The following is a 21,612-nucleotide window of genomic DNA, read 5'->3' on the forward strand; positions in this document are numbered from 1 at the left end:
TCTAAGACCCAGCCACAGACCCAAAGTACTAGTCCTAGGAGACTGTATTCATGAGACACATGTGCCTCTCAGCAGGCTAGAAAAGGAGAAGTCATGGTAAGTTATTTGACAGGTGCTAGAATCCGCCATATCAGACATTCACTCAAGTCTCTTAACAACAGGTACTGTTATGACTCTGTCATATTCCATGTTGGTGTGAATGACTTGAAATGTACCTCTCTGGACTATATGAAGAGAGACATGATTGAGCTCGCTGAATGTGTCCCAGGCAGGTATGTCCCTAGCCTTAAGTAGCATCCTACCGTCACCCAGAATGACACCTTAATGCAAACAGAAAATGATCGACTTTAACAATTTGCTTAGTTTCTGGTGCCATTCCAATGGGATTCAGTACCTGACAGCCTGGGAGGGCATGATTGACCATGATACTTTGCCAGAGATGACCTTCATCTGTGTGCCCTGGGATTCAGGCTTCTGGCAAAGGCTCTTGCCTCCCTCATAGTGCCTTTTTTAGGCAAAGTCATGGAAAAAATTACTAATGTGAAAATTCTTCTAAACAAAATCATGCTGCTAAACGCTAGGAATCTTAGTATGAAACTGCACTTATTGGAAGCATTCCTCACCCTGAAGGATGCTAACATTTATGCAGTCACTGAAACCTGGTTCAAAGGTGCTGAGAGCACCCCAGCCTTACCAGTTTACTCCTACCATGCTTTCAGACTCCAAATGGAGGGCTACAAAGTCAAATGAGGTGGAGTTTCAATATTTTTAACAAAGACTTGCACACCTCCAGGCTGGTCAGACAGTATGACACACATGAGACACTCCCAAGTACAGTTAGCTGTTGACAAAACACCTATTCAATCATAGCTAGCTACAGACCCCCAACCATGACTCATGACACCCACTCCACCTATCTGGACGTACTTGAATCCATCAAGATTCAACCCTCTACCCTAATCCTGGGTGACTTCAACTACTCATCCTTAGAGTGAAAGACCTGTTCTACCCGAAGCGTGAACTACCAGAGATTTATCAACTTTGCCACTGTGTTGGATCAACTGGTCAGCACCCCCACGAGAGATGAAAATATCCTGGACCTGGTAACCAACATGAGTAGCCACTGTAGCACCCTTACAGTGTCATCTTGTTTGGTAAGATCCTACCATAAAGCAATCACTTTTGAAGTCACCATCTCCCCTGACCCACCCCTTGCCAGGATCAAACAAAAAAACTTTTCCAAAGCCCCTTGCCAGGATCAAACAAAAAAAACTTTTCCAAAGCTGATTACAATCTCCTGAGAGCAGGTTTAAGCAGCTGCACAGCCGCCATCCCTATGTTGGAACTAGCATTAATGTTCAAGCCTACACCAAAAAACTATGAGCACCTACATAGCTGCATGGGCTCAGCAATACCTGTCAGGACCAAATCATCTTCCTCAAGGAAGAGTAAACCTCTTTGGTGGACAGCAGCAATAAACAAACTCTATAATAAAAGGAAAAAATTGCTATCCAGGACCAAGAAGGAGCAGGTGCCAACTTGGAAGCAATCTCTCCTTTGTCTGAACAAGCAAATAAGGTCACTGGTGAAATCCTCTGAGGCTAACTTAGAGTCCAGATTAGCTACATCCACTAAGCACCAATCACAAGGCCTTCTTCACATACATCCACATTCTCACACCCAAATCTGCTCTGAATTGGTGGTCAGGAACACCACATATACAAATGCCGTAGATATAGCCAACCTGCTGGCAGACAGGTTCAGTGAAAACTTCACCCCCTGTCCAGGGAGCATGTATTTAATGCTCTGTCAAAGGGGAAAAATACAGCCTCCATGGGACCTGAGAACATCTCTGGCTTCATTTTACATGGACTCGGGCATGATTTGTCAGCACATTTAGGCACCCTATTCAGCCGAAGCCTCAGCACCGGCTTCATCCCAGCTGAATGGAGGACAGCAGCTGTCATCCCTCCACACATGTGGAGTGTCCACCGACCCAGGCAGTTGTAGGCCCATCAGCCTAACTAGCCTGATCTGCAGGGCCATGGAATGCATCATTATAGACCTTATAAACAAGGACATTTGCAGCCTCCAAATGCTTGACCCCACACAGTTTGGTTTTGTCAAAGTAAGGTCATTCCTGTTAAACTTGGTCGACTTCTTCAAAACAGTCACCAAAGCCACGGACGAGGGGAAGATGCTGCACACCACCTACCTTGATCTGCCCAAAGCCTTCGATACTATTCCCAACTCTGGCATAATAAACTCTTCCAGCTAGGCATCAAACCCATATGTTGCCAGATGGGTAGCTAACTGGCTCACCTGCTAGAACCGATTCAGTCAAAATAGGGGAAGCCACCTCTAATAGTAGACTCGTAATGAGTGGTATACCCCCAGAGTTTGGTCTTGGGGCCTCTGCTGTCTGGGGTATACTTTTCTGAGGTGCAAGCGTAAAACAGTGGTCTGTGGTGGACCAAGTTTTAATATGACTGCAACTGGGTGCGGTCTTAAATTCCCCTAGTGATGTGAACATCATCCTCCAAGAGGGCCTTACCCAAACTAATGACTGATGCCAGAAGCATGGCCTCAAACTGAATGCCAAGAAATGCATCCTTATACCCTTTGGGGAAAATGGCATCCCCACTAATTATCACATTAATACCAGTGTACTAAGCATACAGTCAGTCATGAGAGACTTGGGCACCCAGGTTGATAACATCCTGACTTTTGACCACCAAGTTGCCTCAGTTATACAGAAGGCTTTCTACATGGCCCACTTCATAAGTTAAGGGTTTTTCATCCAGGAACAAGGAGGTCGTAACATCCTTGTTCTTCTCCCTTATCAGACCCATTATCAAGTGCAATGTCCCCTTTGGCATGTATCTTGCCAAGCACATGCAGCAGTTGGAGAGACCACAGAGGTTCCTGACCAGGAAAATCCAAGGTCTCAAATACCTATCCTATACAGATAGGCTAAAAAGCCTTGTCCCTCTACTCAGTCTCGTACAGACTGCTGATAGGTGAGCTGTGTCTGGCATACAAGGCGATATCAGACCCAGCTTTGATGGAGTTGCTGCATATCCGTAAGTCAAACTTCACTTGCGCAACCCACACACAAGGCCTCAACCTGGTCTGTGACATTAAAAGAACTTGTTGGCAGAATAGATTTGTGTCCCAACGACTCCATCTGTGGAGTAGACTTCCAATCCATGTCAAGCAGAGTACCTCACTAGCTCTCTTTAACAGGAACCTGGATGACTGGATGAGAAACAGAAAATTCACCCCTGGGGTCCCACTTGTGTCCCTGTTGAACAGGGAAATGTGATGACTTTGTGGGAACATGGGTGAAATTCTTGGCTAGGCTTACAAGGGCCTCTGGGCCCATAGCCTAGTATCGTCCTATGAAACTATGAACCTAAATGTCTGCACTAGTATGTCACTCAGAGCTGCGCAGTAGCAAAGTAGGGGGAATTGCTGCAGCCACAGCCATTACAACAGTCGTTTTCACTGTTAGTCCTGAAGTTTATGTTCTGTGACTTGATACATACAACTCTATTGAGGCTTTTCTGGATCAAGTATGATTGATTAGTTGGGCTCATTAGCACAAGGGGGTTGGTGTTTGGGCACTGTGGAACAGGATCACGCAAGGAGTCTTGTACACTCCTACTCCATAAGATAAGGTTTATGAATCACACCGGGCTTTGCGTACCTTTCAGTGGTGCCCAAATCCCTGTGTAGTAGCAGACATACTTTGAGACTGGCTTAAATTCAGAAAACTACAAGCAAAAGCTGAAGCTCCACCCATTTGGGAGGCAACAGAAGTGACTTCAGTATTAAAACTGGCAAAATTCCCCCAGTGTGTCTGCTTATAAGTGAATTACTTTTTGTATACATATTATAAAAGCTTTATGATATGAGCTAGCAGTTTGTACTGATCAATGTAGTTTGGTAGTATACCGAAGTGTTGACTGACTTGAACATTTTGATTGTGCAAATATGACTGCTGTTGTAATTGTGCTCTGGGTGCTGAAAAGCTTTTTAGTGAAGTATTACATACAGCCTTTTTTGTTTGATGTACTTGCATTTTTTTTGGAATTCCCATATTCATTTATTAATATAAGTAACTTGTATTATGGAGCTTCTGCCACAGCTAAGTTGAGATGGTCTTTTGAGTTCTATTTGGTTGCAGAGTTGAACATGAAAGGGGGGTGTCAACTTTCCCAATCCTGCTAGCTGTAGTCAGAGCCCTTTAATCAAGGTTGTACACAGTTTATTGGACTCTAAATTTGAGTGTTAACTGCATCTCACAACAGATGTTACTCTGTGTGCTCCTAATTTGTTGATTGTCTTTCAGAAACTATGCATAGAATCTTTCCAAAATTTGAGATGATTCAGGAAATGTTTGTCACACATCCAAATCAAAATAACTTTAGATAAATCTGAAGCTTTATTACATTAATATATTAATGATTTGAAATGTACTTGTTCAATTATTGGGAAGGCGATTCAGTACAATTTTTGAAAATAAGATTATGCCTGATGTTACAGCAAACATAAAGAAATTGTACACTAAATGCAAGATCAAATTACTGTATTATTAAACAGTTGGGAAAACATGCATATTCTTATGGAAAAGAAACTAGTAGCTGTAGCAAGAATGGGACTTTATCACAGTCTTCATGTGATGGCTACATTGGCTATTTCACTTCCATATTTGGCCATTCAAATGTTGGATAAAGCCATTTATGGGTTTTTATGGTTTCTACTTCATTGTATTGTTTTCAACACATTTTCATAGAACTCAAGGTGGTCAAGAACTTTCCTAGAGTGAAATAGATGCACGGGCTTCACTAATGAGACCAGTCTTTTATTTTCATATACTGCCCAATGGAAACGAAGATTGAGGTAGTTTGTTTTTGAAATATCAGGAGAGGCAAATTGTTTGCACATTACATTTGCTACATATGATCAGTGGTTGGTTTTGGAAATTTGTTTGTAGACTTCAGTATCTATATTGTATTCTTTGTTCTATCATTTCTTTTTTTTAAGCATAAATGAGAAAGGGTTTGCACATCTCACATTAGATATTCATTTTCTTATCTGTTAAATTTACTGTAGAATTTGATGGGGTAATACATTAAAAGCAGAACTATGAGGATCTGCAAGTTCCTTTAATTCTTGTGCAGTTTTTTGAACTTTTAGACTTAGAAAACAGTAAATCCACTATAGTCTATATCAGATCTAAAATACTGAGTTATTTGCAAAAAATATCTTAAAATACAAGGGAACTAAATTTGCTTCACTTCTAGAACTAACCTGATACTCATTAAATCTTAGAAAGAAGCAATAAATCCAGGTTGAGCTTAAACATAAGTTTCATATCGTTTTACTTGAAGTTTTGTCTCACCGATGTGAATCTTATGGCGTTATGCAACAGATAGAACATACTGAAGCGTGGATGCTTACAGGACTCAGTATAGTGAGTTTGTTCCTTGATGGAAACGTCTTCATTTCCACTATGTTACATGGGACCTTAAGCATCCATTTATACTTTCACGTTGGTCCATAATTCTGAAGAAATAGATGAGAAATATTGGGTAGCTGAGAACATATTTTTAATTGCCCCAGCCTAGACAGTTTTTCTTTTAGAAAAATGTAGAAGTTAGCATGAGAGTAGTTACCCATGAACTAGGTCTGCATACTATTACAAACCTAGCCAGTAACCAGAGGTCAGAATCAAGCCCTGTACCTTGTATTTTTAAGGTAAAGACCTTGATCATTATGCTAAACTGTCCCTTTTGGAAGCCATGACATTTTAATAACTCCAGCTATGTCATTAACAGGCCTTTTAAAAGTGGAATTATGCCTAAAATCATCAGTGTTTAATTATTGTCCAAACTTCAGTGTATTAAACATTTATTTATTTACCAGGGTAGTGCACTGATCTTAGTGGACCATTTGCAGGCACAGCCCAAGCAAATAGGATCACATAAGAAATAAACAAAACATTTACATATACAAGGATATGCTAAAATGTATTTAGATGTTTACAGATGCAAGAATATGCTACAACATTTAGTTCAAGAAGCAGTTAATGTCAAAACATGGATGGAAAAATGGTGTTATGCTTAGCAGAGCTATATGGATAAGATGTAGCTATAATGAATGAGATGGGTTATGCTGCAATGATAGTAGCATGTCATTGTTTAGAGAGAGAGATGAAAACATTAGAAGAGGCAAGTGAGAATAGTTGAAAGAATGGATACCATGGGGAGAAGACATAGATGAGAGAGACATGCAGAGGGAGAGGACTAATAAGGAAAATGAGAGAAATGCAAATAGAAGAGGGGAATAGAATGAGAGACAGTGAAGGGGGTGACAGGATGAGATGAGGAAGGATGAAATGGGGATAAAGGAGTGTATGGAGAGCTGCAGGGGTCAAGTAACATGACTTGAGTAAGCGCAGCTGCACTTTGCTTAGTTAGAGGTATTCTTGAGCTCCTGTGTGAAGTCAGAGTACTTTTGGATGTCTCAAATTCACAGAGGAATAGAGTCCCATAGTATTGTGCCTGGATAGAGAATGCATGGGCAGTGTAGTAAAGTTAGTAGGGTGGGTTGAGCTTGAGGGACCCCTGAGATAATATGTGGGGGTTTTGTTGAAAAGATTGAGTGAGATGGAGCAAAGTCTCAGGAGAAAGGGCTTTGAATTAGTGATCCTAGTAGGAGGTTGGCTGCCAAATGCACTGGGAGACATTTAGCTCTGGTGAGAGTTAGGCAGTGGTGGTCATTATTGGGGGAGAAAGTAATGAACTGGCAGATTTTATTGCAGATGGTTTGTAAGATGATGGCATTTTTCTTTGAGGCTGCAACTATGACGGGTAGTCCATATTCGAGTTGAGATAAGAGTATTCCTTTGCCAATGGCAGTTTTGCACCTATGGCAGCTTTGGCTGGATTGAACAGAAGAGATTGTAGCTTGTTTGCCAAGAACAGCAGTGTTGATATTTCTGTGTGTGATTTGAATGTGTAGTTGAATGTTAAGAGATTGCTCTAGTCAAATGCCAAGGTATTTGAATGATGTGGTAGTTTCTATGGTGCTATTGTTAATATCTTTATTAGTAAGGTTCCAAGTACCATTGCTTTTGTTATTGAGGGACTGAGTATCAGTTTCTGTCCTACTAGGTACTGGTTGAAAGTTTGGAGGTCATGTTGGAGTGGAGTGTGTTTAACAGGGTGGTATTTATTTGACTTGTAGATCATGTCATTTGCATAAGGAATTAGAGGTATCTGAGGATGATCAGATGGGAGTTTGTTGGTAAGTATGAAAAAGCAGCGAGGCTACAGTGGAACGCTGGGAAATTCCTTTTGTAAGACGAGCTATTTAAGAGGTGGTGGTGCTTGCTTTCACCTTGAAGGATCTATTTGTGAGGAAGTCTACTAACCAGAGTTTTCTACAGTCACTAATATCTATAAACATAAAAAGCAGAAAACTATTAAAATACTATAAATGCAATAATACTAGATGTATTAAGATTAATTTTTCATGCAGAAATTGGAAGGAATGAAAGAGGCCTCAAAAACAGCAAAACGAACAGAGTCCCATTTTAGATAGCTAAATATGTTTACCGATAGATCTACTTTTCTTTAAAGTGCACTCTTCAGTATGCTTGTAATACTGGCACAATGTGGCTATAATTATTCAAGTATTTAGTATGGGGTTTAATTGAAGATTAACATCTTTACTTCATAAGCATAAAGAAAACGAATACTACAATGTGCCCAGGTTTGTTGTCTTCCCAAAACACTTTCCTTCTGGATTTTTCTACCATCCTCGTGTTTTTTCTTTGTTATAAACTTTCAATGAAAAATAAAAATCACTGTTAATGGGATGACAGAAATTAAAAATGAAACAAGTGATTATATGGAACTTTCTTGCACATCAAAATAAGTTGAAAAAATGAGTTTGAGTAGCATTTTATTTAGAAGGAAATGAACAAATGGTTTATAAGGTATCTATTTAGATTAGCAATCTATATGATGGTTGCTGTTTTCTGGTTTTGTTAAAAAATTGACGCTAACAACATTTAATTCTGTATGCAGTCATATGTACATTTTTAGTTTTCATATTTAAAAGAAAATAAAAAATGCAGTTGATTACCATATGAGGGGAAATGACAGTTGGCATTCAAAATAGCTCGGTGTGGTTCACTAAAATATTTGTCACATTACAATTTGCTCAGTAGGTTTTTTTACTACTGAGTATTCAGATAAGCTGCTTTGTGATTTTTGCTTGTAGAATGCTGCATCTCATTTCTTGCCTAACCTCTTGGGTGTAAGTGACCTACCTAATCAAGAACTTTAGTTTATTTATGTTTGCAGGTGCACGATAAGACGGTTGATGGCTACTGATTATCTTAGAGCTTGTGTTTAAACCTGATATGGTTGTCTTATTGACTCCAGCCTCACACACTTCACTGTTTTTGGAATCATCTGTACTAAATAGATTAAAACCCAATGTACGACATTCTGGATATTTATACTGCTGGCCCTTTGGTAATATATTAACTTATATTTTGTCATAAGAAATGTTAAAATAGAAGTAAACAATTGTACTCCTGAATTACCCCCAGATCCCACATCTCCACAGTTCCTCTCTCAGGCTAGTTTTAACTCTGATACATTAAGGGCATGTTTGTTTTCTCTCGTCGGTCTCACCCTTTCCCCTTCTGTCTTTTGACCCATGCCTTACTCTTTCACATGATATGCCAGCAATAATTCATACTGTAACCACTTTATTCTCTGTATTTTATTTTTTCCATAGAGACATTTCACTTTATGATGTTATGACAGTGCGCAGGTATTCTTCTTACTGATTTTACCAGTTACATGTTTGTGTCCCTATTCTTACGATTCTGTTTGTTTATGCAGCATTTATTCCTGGCTTAACACTTCTCTGCATGCTAGCCCTTACATTACTGATGTTGAATTTAAGTTTGTTTCTGTGGCCGTGTTTCTTGCATACTGTGTCTGAAAATGCTAGAACCTGTCTTTGTAAGTTAAGTGCTCTACATACATCAACATCTGTGGGAGGTACTGCAGACAACACCAAGCAGATATGCTACTCTGACGTAATCTTATTTTGAAACATGAAAACTGGTAGAATCATCTGACTGGTTTCAGACCCTAGCTCACTCGCTCTCTCTCCCCTCCTTTGACCACTGCCCTCAGATGCCAGAGAGTCTGAGACAAATGAGTCAGTGGGGTTGGGCTTAATATTTATGGGAAGACGGGGGGGGCAAAAAGAGAGAGAAAAATCTCTAACCTCCATTATACATTCTTACCTTGTATCACTCCTTTCTTCCTCGGCGACCTTCCAATCATCTCCAGTACTTTGTCTGAATGATTGGAGTTCCTTACCTAGTTAATGTTCTTAACCTGGTACAGTCTGTGTTTTCACAAAACCATGGAAGATTGTTGAAATTCCTCACTATACTTCGTAATAATAAAAATAATAGTAATAATGTCAGGCCTCTCCATAGAAGTGACATTGCTGACCAAATACACCCCTTATAATAAGTGAAAGTTTATTTTTATTTATTTAATTTTGTTACACTGGAAAATGCAGTACTGGTGGACTAATACATATCTGTTTCAAACTTTTAACTGGTCATAAGGACAGCAGTAAGGGTTTACTACAGGCATACCTCTCAACCTGCAGACATGGAAAATAGGAACAGAGGCCCTTGAAAAATGTGATTATCCCGCTAAAAACCTGCATGTCTAATTAGCATAAAATTTGAGTTCCAAACAGTGCATTACTCTTCCCACTTCCAGTAGGAATGTGGGCTGTTAACATAGAAATGCATATTTAAAAAACAGAACATGACAAAACTGTTGGAAAAATATAAGCACATTATCAAAGTGACAGGGTAAAATCTGTTAATTTTAATGAACTGTAGCTCAAAATCCCTATCACCCAATGTCATTTGTTTTTGTTCCTGGAAAAACGAGTTGTAAGATGTATATTTTTGTTCTTTAAGTTATTGTTGCACTTGTATCCTGGTCATGTAGTGTGGTTTTTCTGTGTAGAAGACAGCATTAAAAATTACACGTGATGAGGGGAATTAAAAAAAATTCTGTGAATGGGAAATCAAGTCTGAAATTATAGACATGCCACCAAACCAGTAACTTCCTGTGCAGGAGTAAATCAGGCCTAAAAATAGGAATATTCCTCCAAAATACCGGTATTAGAGAGGTCTGCATATAGAGGTAATTTAGAGCAGTTACTAAGGATCATATTCTGGCAGAGAGGAGGAAATCAGGATGCCTTAAAAAACCCACACTGATGTATTGAGAATATGCAAAACTCTTACAGGTTGTTAAACCTTCCATATCATACAACTCCCCAAATAATAATCCTCCCCAATCCAGTCTAGCCATTTTCTAGCTCTGTTTCTGTCCCCCCCCCCCCCAATTTTGTCTTTAGTTCTGAAACTGATACCCATGTAGTACATTTGAGACAAACTGCTTCTGTTACTGATTTTCCATCTGCAGCCAAGTGAGTAATTTTTTTGTCCACTTCTGCCTCCTACCACTTAGTACAGACTTTGTCCCTATCTATGGCTACAATGTACATTTCTCTGCCATACTGTTAAATTGGTAACTGTCACAAGTCTAAGGGATCGGAAGTCACCTCCCATCACAGTATTTATTTTTTAATTTTATGCTTACTAGTGTTTGTTTTCATACTGTCTGAGACTGAATATCCCACAGTTATTTCTTGTAATTGTATTCATTAGGAATGAATCATAAACCCCATGTCAGCAAGAGAGGCAAAAGAGAATAATACCTTTCTGTCAGTCTTCAAATTAAACTAGTTCTTATTATATTCAGAACAGTAGCTGTAGGAGTATACAAAACCAGATGGTTATTCTGACCAGTTTTGGAATGAAAACCTTGATGAGGACTCTGCAACAGCAATGACCGCTATGGGAATGTGAGCCACCAAAACTGTGATACCTACACAAGGTGCAAAGCTGCAGTTAATAGTAATACTGCACTAGCCACTACTGCAGTGCATGATGGGAAATGTCTGCTACACTAATGAGACTTGTAACTATTAGGGAACAAGACTTCCAGTAGAAAAATGCCTTGTACTTTGCTGTACTGTGTGCTTGTAGTGGTGGAGGTTGGTATGGAAAGAGATGGATCAAATGTGGCTCTAGGCAGAGTAATGGATTGAAGGGTACCCCCTCTCCCGTAGCCATTCCAGTGTGCCATTACTTGGCTTTCAGTTACCATAAACACTGTTTAAACCTGTCAGTGTGCATGCTGTTGTCTTTGCTTCTACAGTGATTACACTTATTTGGATGTAATTTAAAACTTTTATTTCAAATTTTAAAGCACAAACACTGACAGCCATTTGCTAAACAAACAATACAGTCTGACAAAACAGACCTGGGAAGGACAGTAAACTTCTCTGCCCTTGAAACTCGCATTCATTGAAACTGCATTGAAACCCACATTGCATTTTTTTTCTTTTTTCCCCTGTGGGCTTACTACTGATTTTTGTTTTGTAAACACTGACCATGCATACTTCATTTTAAGGATTGCTTAAGACAGAATGCCTTTTGCAGTAAATAAAAATGAAGTCTGCATAGTCCATATAGGTTCATAGGTGTGTACTAGGCTAATGGCCCTGGGGACTTTACAAGCCTAGCCCATAGAAGTGCCCTGGCATTGTGCCACCCATCGTTGGTTCCCAGTGCCTCTATCAAGTAGAGCGACTGGAGTGATCCCTGGGGTGAGCTTTCTATTCAATAAGTAAATAGAACTAGGAAGTCTGTAGTGACAAAATGAAAAAAAAGATATGTTTTAACTCCGTGTATATACTAGTACTATAAATTATGCTGAAAATCACTGCTGGAACTTGTCTGTGTACATGTTTGAACAAAGCTGGAATACATATACTCAGCCCATTGTTTCAGTCTTGTCACCATCTAATGTCAGAGGAGGTACACAAAAGTTGGATTTTTCAAAAGAGGAGGCAGGTTGTTTGAGGAAGTACAGGACAGTATTTTGAGCACTTTTATTGATTTCACTATGTGCAATTTGTGTCTGGGCTATACATTACTGTGACCAGCATGCCATTTACTTTGCAAACAGATTTAAGAAGTGTACACAGAAGGTGTCTGTCAATAAGTGTCTGTAACTGATGGATGTGGGAGCCATCTGTGAATTAAAGTGAGGGCAAGTCTTTATCAGTGTCATAACTCCCCTAGATGTTATACTTCGGGTAACCCTTCCCATAACATTAATGTTATCACTTGTATGTCATCCAGACTTTTAAAAATCTTTAGCACCCCAGTGATATTCAAATGTTTGATCCCCTGTCATGTGTATATATTCTCTTTCATGGTCCCATATTCAACTTTGAGCTTCTGCTATGGTAATCTACATTCCTCTGACCTTATTAGACATAATTCAAAAATGTTAATTGAATTTGTATTATCTTTTTCTTTGAGTTTATACATATTTGTATGTAGTTACGACGCTCTTCTAGAGATAAACTGTCTGTACAACAATCTCCTAAGTTTGCATTTTGTTTATATGTTTATATACTGTTTGATACTTCTCTTTATTATGGTTAAATGTTATAAGGTCTGTTCCACTTTTTATTTGTTGTTGTTTTTTTCAGTAACTTTTTTTTTTTATGTGGATTAGAGTGCCTTACCCCTGTTGTTTGAACTGATCTAGCATAGTGGTAACTTTATCATGCAATGCATGTATCTACTGCAGTTAGCGTACACCTATCACTACTTGAGCTAATGATTATGTATGGTGTGTATGTGCGTGCGTGTGCACGTGTGTGTGTGACAGAAGGTGTATTTGTTGCCTCTAATGACTTTCACATTCCATCACAGTCAAATATTATTGTGGTCTGTCTTTGGTGGTCTTGATACGATGCCTGTATAAATATCTCATCATTTGCACAGTGGTCGTAGCCACCCTTAGGCATAGGCCAACTAGACTGCTGCCTAGGGCACCACTCTAGCAGGTGCACCTTTCCAGTAATCTGGATGGTGTAGGTAGACCAGGATGGGGCACCAGGTGGTGTTGGGGGGGAGCGCTCTGTGGAGGTCTTCTGCCTAGAGCACCAGTTGACCAAAGGCCGGTCCTGACAGTAGTGCAGTGAATAGTCTCCTCAGGCACTTGTTTTTTGACTGTAGTTCCTTCTATGTGGAGTCTGCATGTCTTCCTCATTTCTTTGTTGGTTTATTGAAGTGGTCTTGCTTTTCCAACACCTGAAAAACATGCAGTAGATAATCTGGCATTCCTGCAATTTACTTGTATACAAGTATCCAGTGCTCTGTCTTTTGATAGAACCTATTTATTGAGTGCAATGTCAAAATTTGTGTTTGTGTACGCTCATGTGGAAAAACTGTAACATGGATTTTTATCTGTCAGCAGAAACCTTATTGTGAGGCTAATGTATATCTGTTCTGGATAGCAGTAAAAAAAAATCCTCATGTCAGTCAAAAATAAGGCATAAAATGCATCACAGAAAACCCAGACCCTCATGTCTTCTGGGAAGCGGGCTGTGTAAGTGAATTTTGACATGTGCTTACTAGAAGGCTCTAACATGGACTCTTCTGCAGGACAGCATTAGATCAAAAGGTTGGAAAAAATGCTCTAAAATTCATCTGCGTGTCTAGAACCCTGTGGCTTCTGGGAGTTTAGGAACACCCACACCCCCAGCTTACTTTATTTCTTTTATTATAGGCATTATGGTGTAGTTTTGGCACATTGCAGTGTGTTGAAAGGATGAAGGAAAAATCTAATGATCAAGACTGAAAAAGGAAAATTAATTTGTATGGTGTGGAACTGCAGTTAACCTAACAGTGACGCTGACTGCAGGGTGTGGGCCACCACTGATCAGGTAGCAGTGCAGGACCTCAGAGTACAAACTGAAAAAAAAATGGCTTCACCCCTGTTGGAGATGGTAGAACATTCATGCAGACTTCCAGTAATCAGAGAATGTCAAGAGGGAGGGGTGAGATTCAAGCTGCTGTATCCAGCTGTCTTCAAAGTATTTCGTCCTGGAGGATCAAAGTCATTTTTTGATGCAGAACATGCTAAGGAGGAATGTAAGAAGTTTGTGCACCAAAAAGTAAGCCATCGAGCAGAGGGGGACGGTTTCTCATTCTTCGGATAGTAAAACACATGGAGAAACCTTTTCCACTGTTCCAAAGGAATATGTAGAGAGACAGAGAAAAGCACGGGAGTTGAATAGAAGAATCAGGAGTACCTTGGAATTGAACCGCAATCTGGAGTTGAGAGATGTAAGTGAACTGATGACCACCAGCAGCATGGAAATTGGTGAATAAATCTCAGACTGCAAAGCATCACTTGCATTTGTGAAATATGGCTGTCTAAGAATCAGTGGAAAGAGCAGACTTTTGTTGATTTTATTAATCTTTTGGGGAACTGAAAAACATTTGCTTCACTTCATGTTAATGTTTGGAAGGATTCTGAGGGGAGGGAAAGAAAGAAAAAGGTAACTAAGTCAAACAATTTCTAATAACAGTATTGCAGTTAAACTTTTTTCACAATAGAACTTGCATATTTTGTAGTAAAGTATTTTGGTTCTTGTATCTGATAAAAGTTACCAAAGTAAACGTGCCTTTTTTTCTTTCTCTCCTTGTTTTGGTACTTGGAAATGTAGGCAATGTAAAAAGAGAGGAAAAGTGCACAGATTTTATATATATACATATATATATATATATATATATATATACCCACACCCACTGTGGTGGTGCTGCTGCGGTAGCGTTGTCGCCTCACCGTAAAACGCTGTCCGGTTCTCAGCTAGAGCATCTTCTGCGTGGAGACGTGCGTGAATGGGCGTACCTTCGTTGAAGGTTGTGCGTCAGGGCTGGTAACTCGGCACGTAAAAATCAACTACCAATCATTAGCGGACCGGAGTTCCGCTGAGACTCAACAACATATATATATATATATATATATATATATATATATATATATATATATATATATATATATATATATATATATACATACATATACACATATATATAAATATGTATGTAGAGCTAATATGTTTTCTTTTACTTTTAAAATTTTTGTGAATGTCTGGATTAAGACCATTGGCTTTAATCTAATAAATTTTTAAGTGAAACAAGTAAATATGAACACTGAAAAGTTTTTCTTTAGCAATAAATGTTTCAGTTCGTCTTTTAGGCTGCAGCAGAGGATTAGATTTTTTTTCTCATGTCTTCATGGAGACAAGCTCATAAAAGAACAATAAAAGACAGGTTTCTTCAAGGCTAAAAGCTGCTATTAAAGCATGCACGTTGTTTTCAAATGGGGGTGGATAAAGAAAAAAGGACACCAGTTAGTGTAACAAGCACAGTCAGTAACATGCGTCTTAACATGGATAACTTCATTCTCAGGTTGATTAGGTCCTGTGAAGCCAGCTGTCTATTTGGCATAAATGTTGTTATTAGGGGGGGGGGGGGGGTTGAAGTTAATTGTTTAATAACGTATATAGTTGTGTGGTTATATTAAGTTAAAATGTTCTGGGGGTGTGTTTAAAAAATTGTTAATATTCTGGAGTTGTATGGGAATCTAAGCAATAAAACATGCAGCAGGTCTGTTGCTTTACTCGTTGCAGAGGATGAAAAAAAAAACACTTTGTGGAAATGTGTCGACAGTAGCTCTTTTACTTGTCTGAAGTCAGATTTTATCACATTTCTGGTAACTTGGTTCCTAATTTTTAACTGAATATAAATGAACTTTGTGGTTTGACATCATTGCACGTTACACGTTGATGACAGAGTGAAAGATGTTAAAACTTACTGCTGTATGGGCAGTGTTACTTTTATAATCTGGTGATGTACACATAGTTATTTTTCCAGGCTGTGGTGCAGTGGAGAAAGGATTATGTATAATTGGTATCAGTTGGCTTTTACTGTTTTGATATGCATGTAGAATACTTCATGTGGAGCTGTGCCAAATTAAGTTTTTTTTTTTTTTTGTTTATAGCTGTGCAGTGTCATGAAATAAGTGATTTCTTTAACAGTAATACTTTTTTGCTGGATTCACCTTATCAGGGCTGTTTCCAAGTTTCATAACATGCCAGACTCTGACTATATTAAAAAAAATGCTCCTTGATGGACTAGGGTGAGACTAATTACAGCCAATTAAGGCACCTACATATAGATGTACTGTTTTTATATGTGGACTATTTTCTTTACATTTGAAACCTTAGAGATGTGTTATTAAAAGAAACCATAAAGCAATATCCCCAACTCCTACAGAAAGCAGTGCCTTGGCCATGTAAGGAAATGGAGGAGAGGCTTGCTGTCACACCATAGGGTTTGGTAGTTAGCGCAAGTGTCTTTGGTAGCTGTCCTTCCAATGGACTGTCATTCAAGTTGTACTTTGCAGCAACTGCAGTCTGTGGCAGTACACTTGAATTATAGATTGGGGGAGCATAGTCACCTTGCATCAGTTTTTCTTTGGGTTGGGAGTCTGATTAGAACTTGAGAGTGGTGGCTTATTTACTGGGTACTCCATATTTCTCCCATTCATGCCGGCTTTTGGCAGTAGAAAGATCCCTCCCTAGCCTTTTTAATGGTCTTTAGGCCAGCATACATACACAATAGTGATAGCCAGTCAGGCCTCGTTCCTTGGGGAGGTGGGGAGGTCTTACCCCTAAAGTTTATAAATTGGTTAGTACCAAATAAGTGCTTAAATACGTTGAACAAGGGGTAACTGTGGGTAATGGTGACCAAAATCAGGAGGAGAACAGCGTTTATGGAGGGACCAAAGAACTCTGTTGCAGAGAGAGAAAGAAAAAAAACATGTTCAGATTTTAAGGAGGCCTTTTGTCATTATTGTGACTGTAGCAATGTAACTGACTTGGGTGATGCTGCAACTGCCAATATCAATAATGCCCATATTTAACAAGAGAAAGAAGAGTAGTTTAAATCTCCTTGCCCTTCTGCCTTGTAACTAGAGAATTAAAAACAATTTCAAGACTCAGGAATTCAGTCAGCCATCTATTGAAAGCCTGTTTCCTCCTCTGTAAACAGGCAATAATTCACACATTTAGGATCTTAGCCAAAAAAGACATTGGAAGGTATAACTCTAGGCAGCTCCACTTGGATCAGAAAGTCGAGATAAAGGAATAAAAACAATTGAGGAAAATGGAAGCTGGTCAATCTGCTTTAATGTCCTCACAGCTACTGACAACGTGTCAGCCACTGACTTTCTAATGGAATTCTCAAAGCCCCCGCCATCCCCACTATAGACTACAGTCCATCTCCCCACTCCCCAACACACATTCGTGAACCTCATTATTAAACACCTCAGTTTTACTTCCAGGTTATGAAATCAATTCCCTACAGGGTACTCTACCAAAAATTTTGGTTAAGCAAATGGGTGTAACTAAGGAATGTTTTGTTTTGCTGGGTTACATAGGTTCATAAGTGTGTCCTAGGCTAATGGCCTTGGAGCCTTTACAAGCCTAGCTCATAGGATTACCCTGGCATCCACCTCCACGTAAACTTATTTCCCAGTGCCTCTGTCGAGCAGAGCCACTGGAGTTGTCCCTGGGGTGAATTTTCTATTTTCCATCTACTCATCAAGATTTCTCTTGAAGAGGGCCAGTGAGGTGCTCTGTTTGACATGTATGGGAAGTCTATTCCATAGTATGGGCAGTCTCTGGGTTATGAACCTGTTCCTCCAGCACGTTCTTTTGATTGTGGTAATGAGGTTGAGGTCTCTGGAGTGTGTAGTGCGGAGGGATTGGGATTTCTTTCAGTGTAGCATTTCTAACCGAGCTGGGTCAGACATGGCTTTATAAGTCAAGCAGAGATCGCCTCTGAGTAGGCGATATGAGACGGAGAATAGTTGGAGTTTTTTGAGTCTGGCCATATAGGACAAGTGTTTAAGACCTAAGATCCTCTTTGTGAGGTACTTTTGCAGTCTCTTCCCATTGTTGCAGATGTCTAGTGAGGTACATACCAAATGGGGCATTGTACTCTATGATTGGCCTAATGAAGGAAGAGTAGAGGGAGACAATGACCTCTTTCTTCCTGGATGCAAAATCCTTAGTAATGAGATGTGCCACATAGAAGGACTTCTGACCACAGTGGCAGTGTGGTGGTCAAAAGAGAAGTTTCTGTCAACCTGTGTTCCAGATCTCTTATAACACCTTCTGTGATCAGTGGACTACCATTGATGTGGTAATTCATGGGAACCGGATTTTTCCCAAAGGGGATGATGACACATTTTTTGGCACTGAGGTTAATGCCCTGGTTATGACACCAGTTGGTCTCAATGAGGCCTTTCTGTAGGATGTCTGCATCACCTGGGGAGTTAATAATAGTTTCCAACTTGCAATTGTCTGTGAACTTTGTCAGCCAGAGCCCCTTTGTGTTGGCCTGGACTTCAGAGAAGTAGATACTAAACAGGAGGGGACCCAGGACCGAACCCTGTGGGACTCCACTCGTGACTGGTCAGCAGTTTGACTTGGAGTCCGGTACTTTCTCACTGTGGGTTCTATCTGTGAGCCAGTTTGCAACCCACCTAGTGATAATATGGGTTGATGCCTAGCTTAGTGAGTTTTTCTATGATTCCTGAGTGGGGAATGGTATCAAAGGCCTTGGCCAGATGAAAGTAGGCTGTATGAACCACCTTGCCTTTATCCACAGCTCTGGTGACTGACTCAAAGAAGTCGACTAAGTTGAGCAGGCATGATCTATCCTTCACAAAATCAAACTGTATGGGGTCCAGTGTTTGGCAATTTCCTATATCCTTGTTTATTAGGTCCATGATGATGCGTTCCATAGCTTTGCATATCAGACTCGTCAGGCTAATGGGGCGATAGTTCACAGGGTCTGTAGTCGCTCTTCCATTGTGCACCATTCGGTAGGGACAAAGCTTGAGGTGAGGCTGTGATTGAACAGGGCACACAGGTGAGGTGCCAGTTCATTCTGTAGTTCTTGTAGAACACAACCAGGGATATTGTCAGGTCCCATAGAAGCTGTATTCCTGGCCTTGGACAGTGCTGTTTTAACCTGTGCAGCAGTAATACTGGGTGTCTGGCAATCTGCTGGTATTGTGATTGGTCCTTTGGGGAGGGGAGAGGGGTAAAGTTGGCACTGAATCTGTCAGCCAGTATATTGGTAATATCTGTTGGGTTGGTATAGGAGGTACAATTGTGCAGTAGCTCAGAGCAAATCTGGACATCGCCGTGGAGATTCCTAAGCTTTAGAGGAATTCATAAGGGATCTCAACTTTTTGTTGAGGCTGATAAGAGAGTTTTTCCAGTTTTGGGACTTCACCTTATTCCGCATCAGTTTCCTCCTTCTGTTGTGGAGTTTGTTTGTGGTAGGGGATCACCAGATTGGCTTCCTTTGTTTTTGGAGGAGAACGCCTTGGTTCTGTTGGGTATGGCGAGATCCATGCATTTGTGTGCGTGTGTATGATTTGGTGGTCATGCAACTATTCTCCATTTGCATGGGTGCTGTGAAGTTAGCCACGTCAGTTTTTAGGAGCCCAAAGTTAGCTTTGGAGAAGTTTTTCATGGTGGTTGCCTTTTGAGGGATGTGGATTTCCAAGGTAATTAGTTTGTGGTCGGATCTAACCAGGGAAGAGTTTACTATTGGTGTAGAGCAACGGTCACCCATGTTAGTAATGACCAGGTCAAGGATGTTGCTACCTCTAGTGGGGGTAAGAACAAGCTGGTGCAGGGCACTGGAATTAATGAATTACAGGAAACGTTGGACAAGTGTATTGGTACATGAGTTTTCCCAGTTAATGGAGTGGTAGTTGGAGGGGTAGTTGAAGTCACCCAGTATGAGAGTGTTAGGTTGAACCCTAATATTCTCCAGGGTGCTTAGGAACGTGGAGTGTGACTAGACATAGTAAGTCGTTACGTTAAGGTCTGGTAGCTGCCAAAAAAAAAACAGTTACTAGTAAATGGAAATCTGTCTAAACCAACTGCATTTGGAGCATTGAATATTGTAACAGAGATAAAATAGCGAAGTGGGATCTTTAGAAAAGGGTTGAAGCAAACTGCATAGAAAAAATGGAAATTGTGGAACAGTACATGCAGAATAATAATTTGGAGGAGGGGTGAGGTTTAAAGGAAGGCAAGAACTGAGCAATTTATGTAATGTTGCAGTGATAATGCTACAAAATATATGTGATGTATAATGTTTATAACCGGGAACATGTTAATATTGTTTGTTTTCTTTTATACAATACATGTTTGCCAATGTCTTGAGTGATAATTCAATTAAGGTGTTAAAAAAGATCAAATTAAATATAACATCTTGTGTGAGGGTGACTTTAGGTTGTCAGTATAATTTGTCAACATCTTGGTTTAATAATTGCATTTTAAATTACAGCATGGGCTTGTACACATTAATATAAGAGAAAATATGTATACGTGTACACTTTTTACTAATTATCATTCACTCCAACATTAATCACATAAATTGTTTGATCCCTGCTTTCTTTATACCTCACTTCTACTGAGCATTATTCCGTATATAGTGCATACAAATTCCATTTATTTCTATATAATTTGCTGCTTCCGTTTTCTAAAGATCTTACTGCAGTCCTTTTATCTCCTTTACAATTTTAAAAGCTTCTGTTGCAGTTGGTATAAATTTTTTTTGGCAGCCAATAGCATTAAACTCAGTAAGGCATTGTATCTATGCAGTTCAGATGCCATATCCTAGATAAAAAAAAAAGTTACTACCATTTGTTCCTCCAGCCTTGTGAGCTCAGTAAACCATCTTCTCTGTTCTGTTTCCTATCACGTCTCCAGTATTCGCCATCTACACAAGGAAAAATCTTCTGAACTCTGGGTCTAAAAATAGCTGTGCAAATACTTACATGCAAAAATCTTAAAGGACAACCGCGCCCTCAGACTCAAAAAACATATTAATTTCATCATGGTTTGATGTTTCCTACATTTTAATAGCACTCTGAGACTATTTTTATTTTTTTAGATATTTTTTAGATGCAATTTCTGACTCTGACCACATCAGACTGTTTACTCTGCCTCAAATAATGCATTCTGGGATACTTAGTCTGCTGCTGTCACTTCATTGACTTAACAGGCATTCACTGCAGTCTGACCACTTGAAACACAAGCAAGTCAATATTTAAAAAATTATGGTAGTGCATACATACCGCATGAACACACACTGCTTTACTTGGCACAAGCGGAAAAGTGCAGTCTGGAGCACACACACACACACACACACACCCCCCCTTTCCACATTCTCCTTCTGTCCACTTTCTCTACTTCATAATTCATCAAATCATCAAGCAATAAATATATAAACCCTGGATCAAAATGAAATAAAGTAGGCCAAGTAAAAATAAAATGCAGCTGCGAGGGAAGCCGTGGCACCCTTACAAACAGAAAACTAGAGGGAGGCATAGAAAATTACATTTAGGATACACTATTAAGAAGTAATAAACCTTACTTACTTATAGTTAAGTAAAAAGCTGGTGAAAGAAAGAAGTGCTTCACATGAATGAATAGAGTACCAGATTTTGCTAACAG

General features: G+C 39.6%; 1 protein-coding gene across 1 annotated transcript in view; it reads left to right on the forward strand.

The window, feature by feature from the left end:
- Nucleotides 1-21,612, forward strand: part of RPS6KA1 (ribosomal protein S6 kinase A1) — a gene marked incomplete in the record, with an annotated part of 1,961,688 nt that overhangs the window by 896,231 nt on the left and 1,043,845 nt on the right.

Source organism: Protopterus annectens, chromosome 1.part1 (genome assembly GCF_019279795.1).
Source record: "Protopterus annectens isolate FY-2018-M chromosome 1.part1, PAN1.0, whole genome shotgun sequence".
NCBI classification, from domain to species: Eukaryota; Metazoa; Chordata; order Ceratodontiformes; family Protopteridae; genus Protopterus; species Protopterus annectens.